At 34.9% G+C, this 14,914-nt stretch overlaps 1 protein-coding gene and 1 long non-coding RNA gene across 6 annotated transcripts in view; one reads left to right on the plus strand and one right to left on the minus strand.

Annotated features, from left to right (window-relative positions):
* The window catches only part of LOC136997196 (uncharacterized), a 159,753-nt gene that overhangs the window by 119,541 nt on the left and 25,298 nt on the right, over positions 1-14,914 (plus strand). For 3 of the 5 annotated variants that reach the window (XR_010888002.1, XR_010888001.1, XR_010887998.1), the window contains one exon: positions 806-1,948. This is a non-coding gene — a long non-coding RNA (uncharacterized lncRNA). Of the gene's footprint in view, positions 1-805; positions 1,949-7,751; positions 8,275-14,914 lie in introns of those variants that run through there. The other 2 variants (XR_010887999.1, XR_010888000.1) reach the window with 2 other exon arrangements.
* LOC105671159 (uncharacterized) overlaps positions 1-14,914 on the minus strand; it is a 318,172-nt gene that overhangs the window by 118,551 nt on the left and 184,707 nt on the right. The window lies entirely within an intron of this gene.

Consider the following 14,914-nt stretch of genomic DNA (forward strand, 5'->3'; position numbering starts at 1 on the left):
TCACATATCTGAATGACAACGAGTCCGCTCTCTCGTTGCAACTACGATCGGAAGTTCATTCTTACACTTACGGAATGACGGCGATGACGGGTGTGACACGTGACCCAGTTCCGCTGCCAGGTGCATTCGCACGACTGCATTCGCGGACAACAAATGCGGGCGCTTCGTGTGAGCGTACAGCCCGAAGCGGAAGCAAAAAAAGTACTAGCAGCAAGTTTTACTTTTTTCATTTATTTTACCTAACTTCAAGCAATTAGAAAATATAAACCGATGATAACACTGTTCAACAAAAACACAAAACTGCAAGCCACTATGCGCCTAACCATCGCAGATCCGTCAGTCCTTCTGCATGTTTATGAGTCTCAGGTCAAGGACTAACAATCCTTTTATGAGGCAAGCTCATTAAGTAATAATATCTGTATGTCAATTTGTGGTCTATGACAGGTTGTCATATTTGTTTTATTAGCATGAGAAAGCTTCTCACTCCTACTCTAGTAAACGATTAGAAAACGGGAAAAGATGGAAGCCTAACACTCAAGAAATATTTGATGGATTTATACTTTATACAAAAGTAAATTTTTTCTTTAAGTAAACTGTAATTGTGTTATTTCCTATTAGTTTATTCCTTCATTAATGAATATTTAATTCTTCTATGATTGCAACCATTGCTTTTAATTATTTAAAATCCTTAAAATATATGAATGTTTTCTGTAGATAAACTACGATTTAACACCATATATTGAAATTTATTATTAATTTATATATTTTGTTTTAATTAAATAATCTCTTTTTTGTATCATTATAGGTCGTGCAGATAAAAAAGGGTCTAGAAACTAAAGAAAGTCAGATAACTGAAGAAAGTCAGTCTCGTACGTTTTTTTAACTACGTACTACGGCTTGGCAATACGAAGAAATCCAGAGTCAGTAGAAGAAATGAAGAATGCTATATGGGCCACGTTTGATCACAAAAGATCGACCGATGAAAATCCACACCACGCACGTTGCCCTAAAGGTCCTATGAGCTGGCGCGCGTGGCGTAAAAAGCGGAGGCTGCAGGAACACTGAACACTTTCACACATGACAAGTCACCGCTGAACGATGTTAAATGTCATCAGATCCATTTATGAGGACTTAACGACCGACGATTTATTGGAGAGATGCCTTGGATTTTTCACGCAAAACAATAATGAATGTTTAAATTCAATAATCTGGACAATTGCTCCGAAATATTTGCACTGTAGTAAAAAGACTATGGAAATTGCAACGTTCTTAGCCGTTTGCATTTTCAACGAAGGGTTTCACAGAATTCTGTAAATCATGGATGTGATGGGACTAAAAATCGACCAGAACGCTAAAATGTACGCAGATACCAGAGACGACGAGCGCATTAGACGTTCTGACAAGCGGACGTCTTACGAAACAGGCAAGGATTGCCAGGAGAGAAGAAAAGACTGCTCAAGACGACTTCTTCGAAACTGAGGAAGGTATTCTGTGCGGGCCTGGCCGACTACAAGTAAGTTACTGAAATTATTCATTATCCACCTCGTAACTGCATGAAAAACTTTAAACACGTTTTTCTCGAAACGACATTTTCCAAATCGGGCGTGTATTTTTCTCACAAACTACTGAATCGATCGACTTGCAGTTTTGCACACATATAGTGTACATATTAGGCTATCGTTTGATCCTCCGACATTTTGATCTTTTTAAAACTACTCTTGTAAGATTGCGCCGAGATCGACCGGCAGGCAATGCCAGCTCGTGGCAGCCAAATTCGGCTATCGACTAATCTGAGCGATGATCGATACTGCGCGAGCGCGATCACGCGCAGTAATCAGGGAAACCAGGAACGTTCTCGAAATTTCGTTAACTTTTTTCATAATTACAAATTTAAATAATTAGTGTAAATATAATTTTAAAAGAAAAAATTATTACCAAATAATTTAACACTAACGGCAAAATAATTTTTCAACACAAATATATCAACTCATCATATCGTATTCGAGGTAATAACCCACGTATAAAAATTACCAATCTACAAAATATATTAATGTATAAAAATATCATTAAAACTCTTCTAATATTAATAAATAAAAAACATATTAATACACTAAAAAAAATAATTATCCCATATTCACCTATAAAAATTAAAGCAAATCCACCTCTAAAATATTTCGACCTTTCATGTCGGAAAGGTATTTTGCGACATGACCTGTGCGTCCACCTGTATCTTGTAAAATTTATAATAAAAAGCTTTGTAAAAATTTGAAGTGTTGCTTCAAATACGAATAAATGTGAATACAAAACTTGAGCTCTGTAGGTTTAACCATTTTTATAAATTTAATTTCCAAAAATTACCTTGAAAACGTGTGTTTAGATTAGAATACTATTAATTATGTTTACACTAGAATACTATTAATTGTTGCTGTTGGAGTGACATTGGCTGAATGTAATTTTTTTGCTGCTTCAAGAAGAAGAGCAGAATAAATTGCGGAAACAATTAGAGAACTCTGAATACTCCGCGGATGCGGTTTACGGTACGTCAGCAGCCCGAGCGGGTCTCGCATGCAAATTTCCACGCTTGAACTCATTACGCGGCGGCGACGGAGTGGCGAGCGAGGGCGGGCGAGTGTTAATTACGCGGTAATGATGTCGATGGGCGCGCGCATTTTGCGGGACAATGGCCCTAATGCATCAGCGCCATTGGAAACCTGCGAGCGGCGCAACGCGGCGAAAACAAAGACAGCCGTGTTAAGACGCGTCGGAGAAAAAAAAAACTGCGATTATCGGTGATTTATCGACGCCGGTTCTCCGAACTCGTCGATCATCTCGACGTGCCGATACAATTGATGCGTGGCTTCTTCGTTTCTCTTTCTCTGCCCTATCGCCTTTGCAGAAAACTGCGAAAGAGCAGTTATCGGAACAAATACGTAAATCTTCATCGTCCTAATCTCCGAAAAAGTATTCGATAATTTGCACAATAATGATCTTTTGACATAGCGAAACAGTACCTTTTTAACAGAAGTAACTCTATACATCAAGAAGCATATCTAGTTTGTTGGACATTTTCGTACTAGATATTTCTGTTTCTGAATTATTCAGAACAACCTCTGTTACAATATATTTAAAAATCGGTGAGATGTGAACTAAAATGCATATTTATATTTTTATTACAAAAATAAAGAACTTTTTTAATTTAAACTTTAATTACTTTTTACTTGTTTTTATGGAGTTACATTGTTATATATTATTCCACTCGAACTTATCGACGTTATCAGTTTTCAGTTTTATGGTTAATTAAACCAAGCCAGTATTGGGACATAGCCTGTCCGATATCGACAAAAAATAATGGACATCATCGTGTACGCGCAATATCTAAATGATAATAATGATTAATACACCCCACAGAGCTGTTTATACTATAAAGCACTGCTCCCCTATTCTCCTCAGTTAACGGAAGTTTGCATCATTTTATTTTTCGCGATAGGAACTTCCGTTAGGGGCTAGCGTGGTTAGTACTTTATTAATCTTTTATCAATAAAGCAATAAATCAGATTCCCGTCATATTTATTTGCTTTATTGCTAATTGTAAGCCGCAACTTCGTACACAAAATTATGATTGCGTAGCGGAGATACAAACAGTTGGAAGCAGTGCTGGCGTTTCCTCCGATTTCCCTTAAGTCCGTTCTTCCGCCTACGTAATTATGTTTATTCACCGTGGCAAAGTAACGCGACGGAGCATTATCGCGGCGGCACTAATAGTTACGAGTAGAGTTAGTCGCCGATAATATTTATAATTAAAGTGAATACGTGTCCCGAGGTAATAAGCGGGAAGCAATTATCGCCGATAGATCAGTAGATATTATTTATGCAAATTGCGCATGGCTACCGCCGTGCTTGCCCTGAAACTGCCCGAGCTGTCCCCAAGAGGATTTCTAATTTCTCGTGGTCGTCGAAATGCGCAAGTTCAATTTCAGCGGATAATCCATAGGATCGCCGCTGATCGATACAACGTCGCTCGAAATTGCCGGTCATCACGAAAACAGCTGACGAGACCGATCGCCCTCGCACAGAGATAATGCGCCTTCTTTGTTCGATGCGCGAGGGAGCCCGGAAAGTGCACTAAACGAAGAAACGATCGAGAGACACGCGACCATATTCTATATTCTTTGAAGCCATAATTTAGAGTAAACAAATTTATACGAATGAGGATCGGGCATGTTAAACGCGGAAATTCGCGGAAAGGAATACTACTGCATCACGCGAGAGACTATCGCGCGGAGAGCAGTAAACGTCCGAGTGATTTGTGACAGAAAATTGTAATTACCTTCGTAACAGAGGCGGTTGAAGGAGATTACACGACCACGTATGAATAAACCGAATTTTACATTCAAAACTTTCACATGTTGTACAACTTTCATTCGTTTCAGCTCATTAGTAACGGAAGCAATTACCTCATCTTGTTTCGGCGACATAGAATTTTTAATTAATTCTCGCTATTATAAATATTTCTTTTCTAAAGAAAACGAAAGTAACCTTGTTCGGTATTACATTTATCAAAATAGTATATCATTGATTCAATTCAACTTTCAATATTCTTGTTAAAAAAACGGTTGAATAGATATCATTAATGTAGAATCTCTTAAGCATCTTTTAATTAAAGCAATTAAACGTGAATGTACACAAATAATCACACAGAACTGAGTAACGAGCGAAAGATTGTCGGCATTGAGTATTATTGGTGAGAAATAATTTTCTCGTTATAGTTCGCGTGACATCGAAGGTTCATATAATTCAGTTACGCGATCGACCCCCGTACGAGCAAAGTAGTTTCATACTCCCGGATCCGTGAAAGATCATTGACACAACGAAGTGAATGAGAAGAAGGGGGAAAGAAAGAGACACATAATATAGACGAGAGATACACGGGGGAGATGATCGAGGTCATCGATACGCAATCGGATGTACACGTCATCCGTCGCGTCTAAACGCAACCGCCGCAACGCTTCTAGAAACGAGAAACAGAAGTAATCATCTATACGGTTGTCGTCGGAATTGTGAGATTGTTCACTACTGACAGTCGATTGTACGACTGGCTATTCGAAAATTTTCGCGATATCTGCGAATTTTATCACAGAGAAATTGACACAGTTACCATCCATCGTGCTGAAGTTCCTTTCCGATTGCTCTTGCCGATTACATCGCCAATATGGGGTTTTCCCATCGAGAACAATGAACTCCATCCATATTTTCAGAGAAAACAAGGCGACCCACAGAAGTCACGGTGTGGTGAAACAATAAAGTCCGGTTAATGGCAGAATATTTCAATTAAAAAAAACGTCCCTTGTATTTTTATAAAAACTTAGAATATTATTTTGTGAGAAAGCATAAAATACGTGAAATACTAATAATCATTAAAATAAAATTGAATTGTTAGAAACTCTTTTTAGATTAATAATTGCGTCACTTTATTGTTTTAATTTAAAGACCTGACGTAAAAAGACAGATGTTTTAATTTATTATTTGAAATGGACACCGAAAAGAACTAATATCGTTAACTATCATCGTTAATATCTGTAAGTGCCATCAATCACAGCAATAATAAATATATTATAATATAATATAATATATTAATTAAATATATTATAATATAATATATTATAAATACAATATATTATATTATAATAAATAAAATTAATCTGCAAGACTAGTTTTTTGCACTTTTCTCGGAATAAATAAATGTTATCTAGAGAAATTTATTAAACCCTGGTACATTTGGCACTTTTGAAGCTGCTTTTTATGTCAAATTTTCAGTTATTAATAGCTGTGTCTGCTTCCACAAAGTTGTTGTGTCATTATCAATTGTCGAGGTATATCCTGGATCGTTAGGTGGAAAGGGAAGTTGTCACTATTAATCATAATGTAGATAGTGATCAAATTGCCATCACGACATCGTAAAATCTGGTAGCGCGGCTGCCAGTGGATCTTTTGATCCGACCGTGAATAAAGCAATCTTCAACGAGCCGAATAAATGCCGCCGCATTACACGGCCCATTACGCCATGACGTTATTTACAAACAAACGCCGCGGACGCTATAGAAAATAAAGAACAACGCAGCGGAAGCCCATTAGACGCTTCCTCTTATTAATGCGCGACCTCCTCTCTCTCTACGGGGTCTTTTTTTGCATGAAAAAAAATCTATCTGGTTGAAGTGGCATCAGCTGTAACGTACACGTGTAAGAGAAATTTACAACAATTACAGAATGAAATGTTATGATCAACACTCAATACAAGGAAATTATATTTGACAAAAAAAATGAAACGTAATTTGTATAATTTTTCCTATTATTTATTGTTGAAAGTAAACTTTATGTTTTGATTAATTATTAATTATTAATCACTCTTGCAAGATTTTATTTTTGTTTACTACTTTACCAAATAAAAAATATTTTGACAAAAAAATGTATAGGCAAAAAACTTGTTATGAAAAGAAAAGCTTAGTAAAAGAAGAACATTTGATAAATCTAACCTAAATGCCAAGCTCGTGGCTGCCAAATTCGACCGTCAGCTGACGGGAGCGATAATCGATTACTGCGCGAACACGATCCTGCGTGGTAATCAAGGAAGGGTCGAACTTTCAAGAAAAGACGAGAAAGTTCGATCAAATTTTCCTTGTTAGAACAGCATATTCAAAAAATCACTCTCTAACGCCGAGTCGAGTCGAAAACCACAGTAAATTAGAGAGTCAGTCGAGTCAAAGTCGAGAGTTTTGAACTTAGAATATTTCTGTTATAAGTATTATCTTGTTGAAAATATATAGTTATCAGTTATGTTAAATTCAGTGTTAGATTTCTTAAGACTTCATCCCGTCGTTTCCTAGTTCCAAGTCGTGCCGGAAGAACTATCGCTTATTTTGCAATCTTAAATAAATAAGGTCGAATAAAGTCAACGGTTGATTTCATTTGAAATTATTAACGAACAGTCTAGAGATTTTATAAGTCTTTTATTATACAATAAAGTCCAGTCGTATAAACTATATTCGAAGATATTCCGCGAGGAACGTGAATATCTTACAGTAGCTTATAAGCGCACAAAGAACGGTGCAATTGATAAAGTCATTGGTGGACGCTACTGTAAATTTGGTATTATGGATATTATTCATTGGAATAATATTATAATAACTAGCCATACGAGAAGATGCAAATTATGACAAAAAAGTTCTTGAAACCACTGTGTTAATATGAAAAAATATAGCTTACGCACTAAACCAGAGATAATAAAACAAGTCTTATAATCGAACAATCGTTTGCGTCTTACGATCAATGAAACTGTTGTGTGAGAGTCGTAATAAAACAGATATTACAAGTTTAAAAAGACAAGAAAAAATCGAAGATCAGACACACAACTCATAAAACCCATCCCCTCCCAAATGACACACTAGGCATATGATTGGAAAATTACGCTTAAGTTCATAGAGTAATTAGCACATTCTGTATTTGCAAAGACAGAGAACCAACGCGTCGAGAAACTTTCAAACTTGGAAACGCAACCGCTGCGTAAATCGTTTCCAGTTTCCATTTGCGACGTTAACTACTTCTGCTAGTAGCCGGTTGCGCCAGATTTCATTGTCAACACCTCCAAATGGAAAACACGCCGAATAATGCTTACAATCAGTAAAAATTATTGTAGAATAAATCAATCAGGTTTAAATTAATGTATTTTCCATATCTATTTTTTGTCTGCCTACTAGATAATAGACTGAAAGATGGCAATGGAATTAATCGATAGACGGCGCCAGCTGACGGCAGCCAAAGTCTCGATCAGCGCCTCGCATATATCGATTCTGCGCGCTCCCGCGCGATCACGATGTCGAAGCACGCCTCTCCGCCTCGTGCGTTGTGAAACGAGTTGCTACCCTTAGTAGGACTCTTGTATTAAATTCATCTACTTTGATTCGAGTTGATAACACCAACGAGATTATTACTACCAAGGAGTCTAGTATGTAGTTAGCGTCTATATATTGCACTAGTCTACAAAATTCAAAAAGTTTTCAGGAACAGAGGGTAAATAGCATGGCTTTTACTAATTTGGACATGCTGATATCGGCGCGCTCCCGCCCCATATTTTAAGAGAACACTGTATCCGTTCCTTTTTTTCGAGAATGTTTTAAAGAGGTGACGTTATAGAGAAATGTAAATTGAAAATCACTCTCTAACGTCGGGTCGAAAGCGTAGGTCGCAAAGAGAAATTTATTAGAGAGACAGTCGCGAAGTTCGAAAATTAGAACTTATAAAATTTGGCGAAGTCGTACTTTGGAAAATTACTTATAACATCTTTAAATTAAATGTTCAAGTGTTCAATCTAGAAACTGTGTCGATTTTTTTCGTTCATAAACTGTCGTTCCTGACAACCCAATAACTTGTGCCAGAATAATTCCAAATATAATAAATAAGGTCAGAGATAGAACGTTAACCGTCCTATCATTCAAAAAATAGTCGTTGCCGAACATTCAGTTTTATTCAATTTATTTAAAATCTTACAGTATAAATCCTAAATCCAGTATTAGGTAGGCCAAAGTCAGCAACAAATCCAGAAAAATCATTAGATGTTTTACAATCCTTCATCGAAAATCCGCATGATTCAAGCCGTAAAGTAGCTCTGCAACATGACTCTGAAATATGTGTAGATTGATTTAAAATTATTTTTAAAACCATTAACTTATATTACGAAAAGCTTTTACTCATTTCAATAATTATTAGTACTCTGATACTTTTGTATTCAATTTACAAAAAAATTTGAGACCTCTTATATTGAAAATTAGACTTCATCCTCACTTATTTTTAAATATCTGTAGAATATACATTATTGTGATGTAGATAAAAAGAATGTTAGTGCTATAATAGACAATATAAGTGAGAATAGGATGTTATTTGTTTCTTCTTTCTAATTGATTTTTTTTTCAGTTACTGCATTAAGAAAAGCAATCAGTCAAGACTATGACAAGCTGCGTTCTAAACTATGCTTGGAATTCGAACTAACGGGCAGCGACAGCGATAAAGAATCAGAATCTTCTGATAGCGATAGCGAATTCAAATCTTCTGATAGCGATAGCGAATCAGAATCTTCTGATAGCAATAACGAATCAGAATCTTCTGATAGCAGTAACGAATGCGTAAAAATTGAATAAAAAAAATAAAAAGATTCAAGTCTTGTTCTAGTTAAATAGTCCAGGTTTTTTTTTTTATCGAAGTAACAGATCGATCAAAAGTCTGTTCTTAAAATATTAAAAAATAATAAATTTCATCCCTATAAAGCCCATCTTGTGCAAGAGCTAAATGAGGATGATTTTGATAGGCGCATTGAATTTTGTGAGTTGATGATGGAAAGAATAGACGAAGATCCTAACTTTCTATCAAACATAGTTTTCTCAGATGAAGCAACATTTCAGATAAATGGCAACGTTAATCGGCACAATTGCAGATTCTGGTCTGACGCAAATCCTCACTGGATTGAAGAAACACACACGCAATATCCGCAAAAATTAAATGTGTGGGCAGGCATTCTCAATAATGCCCTCATTGGTCCATTTTTTATCGATGGAAATTTAACAGCTGCAAAGTACGAGGATATGCTAAGACATGAAATAATTCCAGCAATACAGGCTATCGTGGAGGACAATTTTGAGGACACATGGTTTCAACAAGATGGTGCTGCGCCGCATTACAAAAGGAACGTCCGTCATTATCTAAGCACAATGTTTCCTGAGCGATGGATAGGTAGGAGAGGAGCTATCGAGTGGCCTCCTAGATCGCCTGACCTAACACCTCTCGACTACTTTCTGTGGTAAAAAATTATTAAAAAATTATTTTACTGAAAGAAATTTTGTGCATTTAAAAAATAAAATATTATGCAGAAAACGCAAACAGTCTGCGTAAAGCTATTAATGGCTATTAATGGCACTTTGCTAATAAATACATTTTTCTAAAACTTGTTTGCGTTGTCGCGGATACCCATTCAAAATTTATTATCCATAACATTAAATTACACTCATGTGCAAACAGTATACATCACGGAAAAAATTAATAAATATTCCATATTCTTTATTACAAATCACTGAACACTATTTTGTTTGTACTATTAACAGTGACATTGTAGCTTATAAGCGCACAAAGAACGGTGCAATTGATGAAGTCATTGGTGGACACTACTGTAAATTTAATATTACTGATATTATTAATTGGAATAATATTATAATAACTAGCCATACGTACGCATTTATTATGAATTCTGTTTGCACTCATGCACTATGTGCATTCTCATTTGAAATTGGATGGTTAACAATAACTGGAACTTTTAATGCTAAAATTGTCATACGAATTATCTCTGTACCTTCGTGTATCAGCGTGACAAAGAAATAACGGGAAAATGTCGAAAGGTCGCATAACGTGTCGAGAGGACACGCGGAAATATCGCGTCAAACCCCGAGACGTCGCAAATGGAAACGTTTAAATTGCAAACAGCGCATCGTAAAGCACGAAGATCCAATCAACCTTTACTTACAAGTCTATCAAGTCGTCGGCCCGCGACACCTATCGTTTTATGCTAATAGAGGCAGTTTCGTTGCCGGCGAATAGATTCGCATTGCCGCCGCCGCGTCGAAGACAAACCTGCAAAGAGCATTAACTCGTGGAATTCTCAGACGACATCTAAGACATTCCAGTGCGTATAATGTACCGTATATCATAATTTAAAAATTTCATTGTAAGATATAGAATAGTTTCAAATTTTATTAACAATGGAATAGAGCCGATAATAAAGCGATAATAGCCACTATTCGATCAACCGTTTCATCTCTTAAGTGACTGCATAATAGCAAGATGTCGTAAAACTTCCGGAGAAATTATTCATTTTACGAGACACAGTATGTGATTGACCTGCATTCAGATAGCATGGCATTTTTATACGACAAGTTACACGTGATTTGTGAGAAAAAAAATAGAATTTAATTTTTAAAAAATATATAAAAGAGATTTTCTTAATTAGATTTTCTTGGCCTTTTATGAGAATAAACAATTAATGCAATAATGTAAATAGAAATCAATTTTAAAAAAACGCGTCAGCATTAGTACCTCATGAGTGACGTAGAAATCTATTGAAATATTTCCACTTAATAAATTTAAAAATAAAAATTTATTTTTAATAAATTTTAATAAATTTTTTAAAATTTTAATAAATAGGGAGAAGAATTTATTCATAGTCAGATAGTGCCGCTCCTAATGCTCGGCGGCGTTGGTCCTAACGGCTGCGGTGCGCGCGGTAAAGAGAGGAAAACAGACGTATACCGCGGAAATCGGTAATCGGTTTTGAAATGTTCAACTAATTCCGAGCACTGACATATATAACTAGCTCGTGGTAATTATAGTAAATAAGATATAAGACGAAGAACGATTGGGAAAAGAACGAAGAACGAAAAGGAAAAGGGCAACATGTGGCCATGTAATCCATATAGTGAAGAAGAAGAATATGAAACAAGTTCCCAATTTCAAAAATATAATAAGATGAAATGTATGTATCACTGAAACGTATATTAGTCAGATTCATATATGAATCTCGATAATCTTTGTAAAATCCTTAGTGGAAATGTAAATGTTAATGAAATTATAAGTGCATCTACTGACGCAAAATAACAAAAAAAGAAAGTTTTCGGTATATTTTAATCTATATTATAAAATGCAAATATTATGCAAAATACACTACTAAAAATAGTTTTATATGATTTCTTGCTTCTAATGTCAATATTGTTCAATTTCTATATCGTTACATGTTACACACCGTATTCTGGACTTGAAGCTGCATTGTTTTACTTGCATTCCTAGATAGAACACATGTCTAAAATATCTCCAGAGGACGTCCTGTCGTCCCAAAAATGCCTTCAAGATATCTTCTGGACTTCTCTTGTGGATATGCTGTGCTGTCTGATTCGTATGTCTCAGACACGTTAGAAATATTATAATTCATTGTAAAATTGTCTAACGATATCAAATATTACTTTTTTGTCAAGCCATATAGTACATCATCTTCATTATTTTTTAGTGGAATAGGCCTATTGGGGAAACCACTTGAAAAAAAAACGCATTCGCAATAGTACCTCACGGGTGACGTGGAAAGCTATTGTCAAAATTATAATTAAAATTTTAATTTAAAATTTTAATTTAAAATTTTATATAAATAATTTTATATAAACATCTATACTTTTACCGAGATTTATGTACAATATAATATGCGTGTGCGCGCGCGCGCGTGTGTGTGTGTGTTGTATATCAACAATGCTAAATTTTATTTTTAAATATTATTTTAAACTATCAAAACACATACTTTAAAACTAATTACCACATATTTATTAGATTATAGCGAATTCGATTGGATGTACTAGTGCACATTAAAGACTGTTGTATATAAATGTACAATAGCTTAAGTAACTAAAACAATAAGATAATTAATGCTATGAATAATTATTATTATTGTTAACTAAATAATAATAATAACTTGTAGTATTAATTATTTTATTGTTTTAGTTATTTATAACACCAACGTATGTAAGAACTTCTCTCAATTACATATGTGAATTCACTTTGATTCAGCAGACATCTAATTAACAGGTATGCGACTAAGAAATTTAGTTATTTGTTAAGTATATAAATTATAAAAAAATAAAAATTTTTATTAACTTGACCTCAATTACGGGAAACAAATTTCTAACATATATAATTATTTAGATTTGTATATAATTATTTAGATTTGTTAAGGTAGCACTGAAGATAGCTAAATGATTAGCCGAAAAGTTTGCTACTTACGAAATACATTGGTACAATAAAAGATTTTAAGAACTACTATCTTCTTGGCTTGAGATCCTCCTGCTATTTCATCGATTAAAAATTTGCGAGCCTGCACTTCAAGTATAATAATAATTATATTTGCAGTTGTACTAAAAATGGCAGGATTACAAAGAGAAAGAAATATCAATTTTACTTCGGAGGAAATATTAATTTTAATAGAAATAATAAAAAAATACAAAGACATCGTAAAATGTAAAATAACCAATGAACTTACATGGCAAAAAAAAGACGAGTGTTGGAGTAAAATAACTAATGAGTTTAATTCTCGCTGTGGAGTGACTCACCGAAAAAAAGAACACTTAAAGTCAAAATATAAAGATATAAAAAAAAATATAAAGGGAAAAATTAAAAATAAAATAAAAACAATTGACGGAGTACCTACAAAAATATTTACTCCTGCGGAAGAAATTCTTGTATCTTTTTTGACTTCACCCATACAAGGATACCCTTCTGTTTTTGATTGTGCGTACAAATTAATTTATGTATATAATTTTTAATAATTTATAGCTTTTGTTATTATTATAATGTTAATATATATTTTATATTAATAAATAAATTATTATAAATTATTAATAAATAAATTATTATCATGTGCAAACAGTATACATCACGGAAAAAATTAATAAATATTTCATATTCTTCATTACAAATTACTGAACACTATTTTGTTTGTGCTATTGACAGTGACATTATAGCTTATAAGCGCACAAAGAACGGTGCAATTGATAAAGTCATTGGTGGACGCTACTGTGAATTTGATATTATGGATATTATTCATTGGAATAGTCAATAAATTTGTCAATAAGTTGCAAAATTATAGTCAAAATGGAATCAAATTTTTATAAAATCAATATTTATTTGTATTTATTCGCTTATCGAGGTAACCTCAAGACCCACCATCATCAAATTCCTACAAAATCAAACTAAAAAAATTGCGTTGACCTAATAGCCTATTAATTTTAATTTTTATTTAAACATTTGGACGTCATAAAATTCCAAATTAAGTAACCGACAGACCGATCGAACATCTCAAAACAAAATTAAGAAATTATATTGACAATAAAATGAAATTAAGTATTCATGAGTAGCCTCGCGAATAACGCTTGCCTCGGGCTTAGCGAGCGCCGGGGACAATGTTGCGCTAGGATTATGTATTCGCAAGATGATACACTGTGCCTACTATAGCGACAATAAATCGGAGGACGAAGATTTATGACACTGGGAGTGGTTTCAGACTTGATGCGTTAACATACATTAACCCAAATTCAAGAGCATCTACCGCGGGCGAAGCAAGACCGAAGTGCAACGAACGTTCTTCCGTTCTTGGGCTTTGGGCCGATCTCGAACCTGATTGATCCAGAAGTAGATTGGTGGCGTGCGAAGAACGGAGTACCGTATAAAATGAAGCGATTAGGGGCACACACCGCGCATCGCATCGAGAGTTGAAGAACAAAAACCGAAAAGCTGGCCGTTACACTTTCCTCGTGCGCTGCGCGTAAAAACGACAGGCCGATTTTGTTACGCCGTTTTTCATCCCGTGCTCCTAATTACCACGTATCGCGATAACTGTCAGATTGACGGTGCTAGCTGAGAGGTCGCTAAATAAAATCATCGCGCGCCGCCTGATTGCGCTTTCGCGCTATAAATCACGACGTTAAGTCGCGTGCTAGCGCGCGTCGAATCGCCACGGAAGTTAAGCGCTAAAAACTGGGATTAAACTGACCCAATACTAACGTGATTAATCGGCTTAAGCCGTGGGAAGTGGTATTATCGTAAAGGTAATAATTATTAGTTCGACGTTTGCCGCGCTTTTACTATTAAATTGTAAACCAAGTGTTGCCGTATTATTAATCATAAGCTTTTAATTTTTTCAGAACACAATTTGCATAAAGCTAATTTACGTAAACTTTTAATAAACATATTATATTATCTATTGATGAAATAAATTGTCGTGCAGTCTCTGCCACCCACAGTTTTTGCTTGAACGTATGTTAGACAAGTCAAGCAACTGCGAAAT

This window comes from Linepithema humile, chromosome 1 (assembly GCF_040581485.1).
Source record: "Linepithema humile isolate Giens D197 chromosome 1, Lhum_UNIL_v1.0, whole genome shotgun sequence".
NCBI classification, from domain to species: Eukaryota; Metazoa; Arthropoda; class Insecta; order Hymenoptera; family Formicidae; genus Linepithema; species Linepithema humile.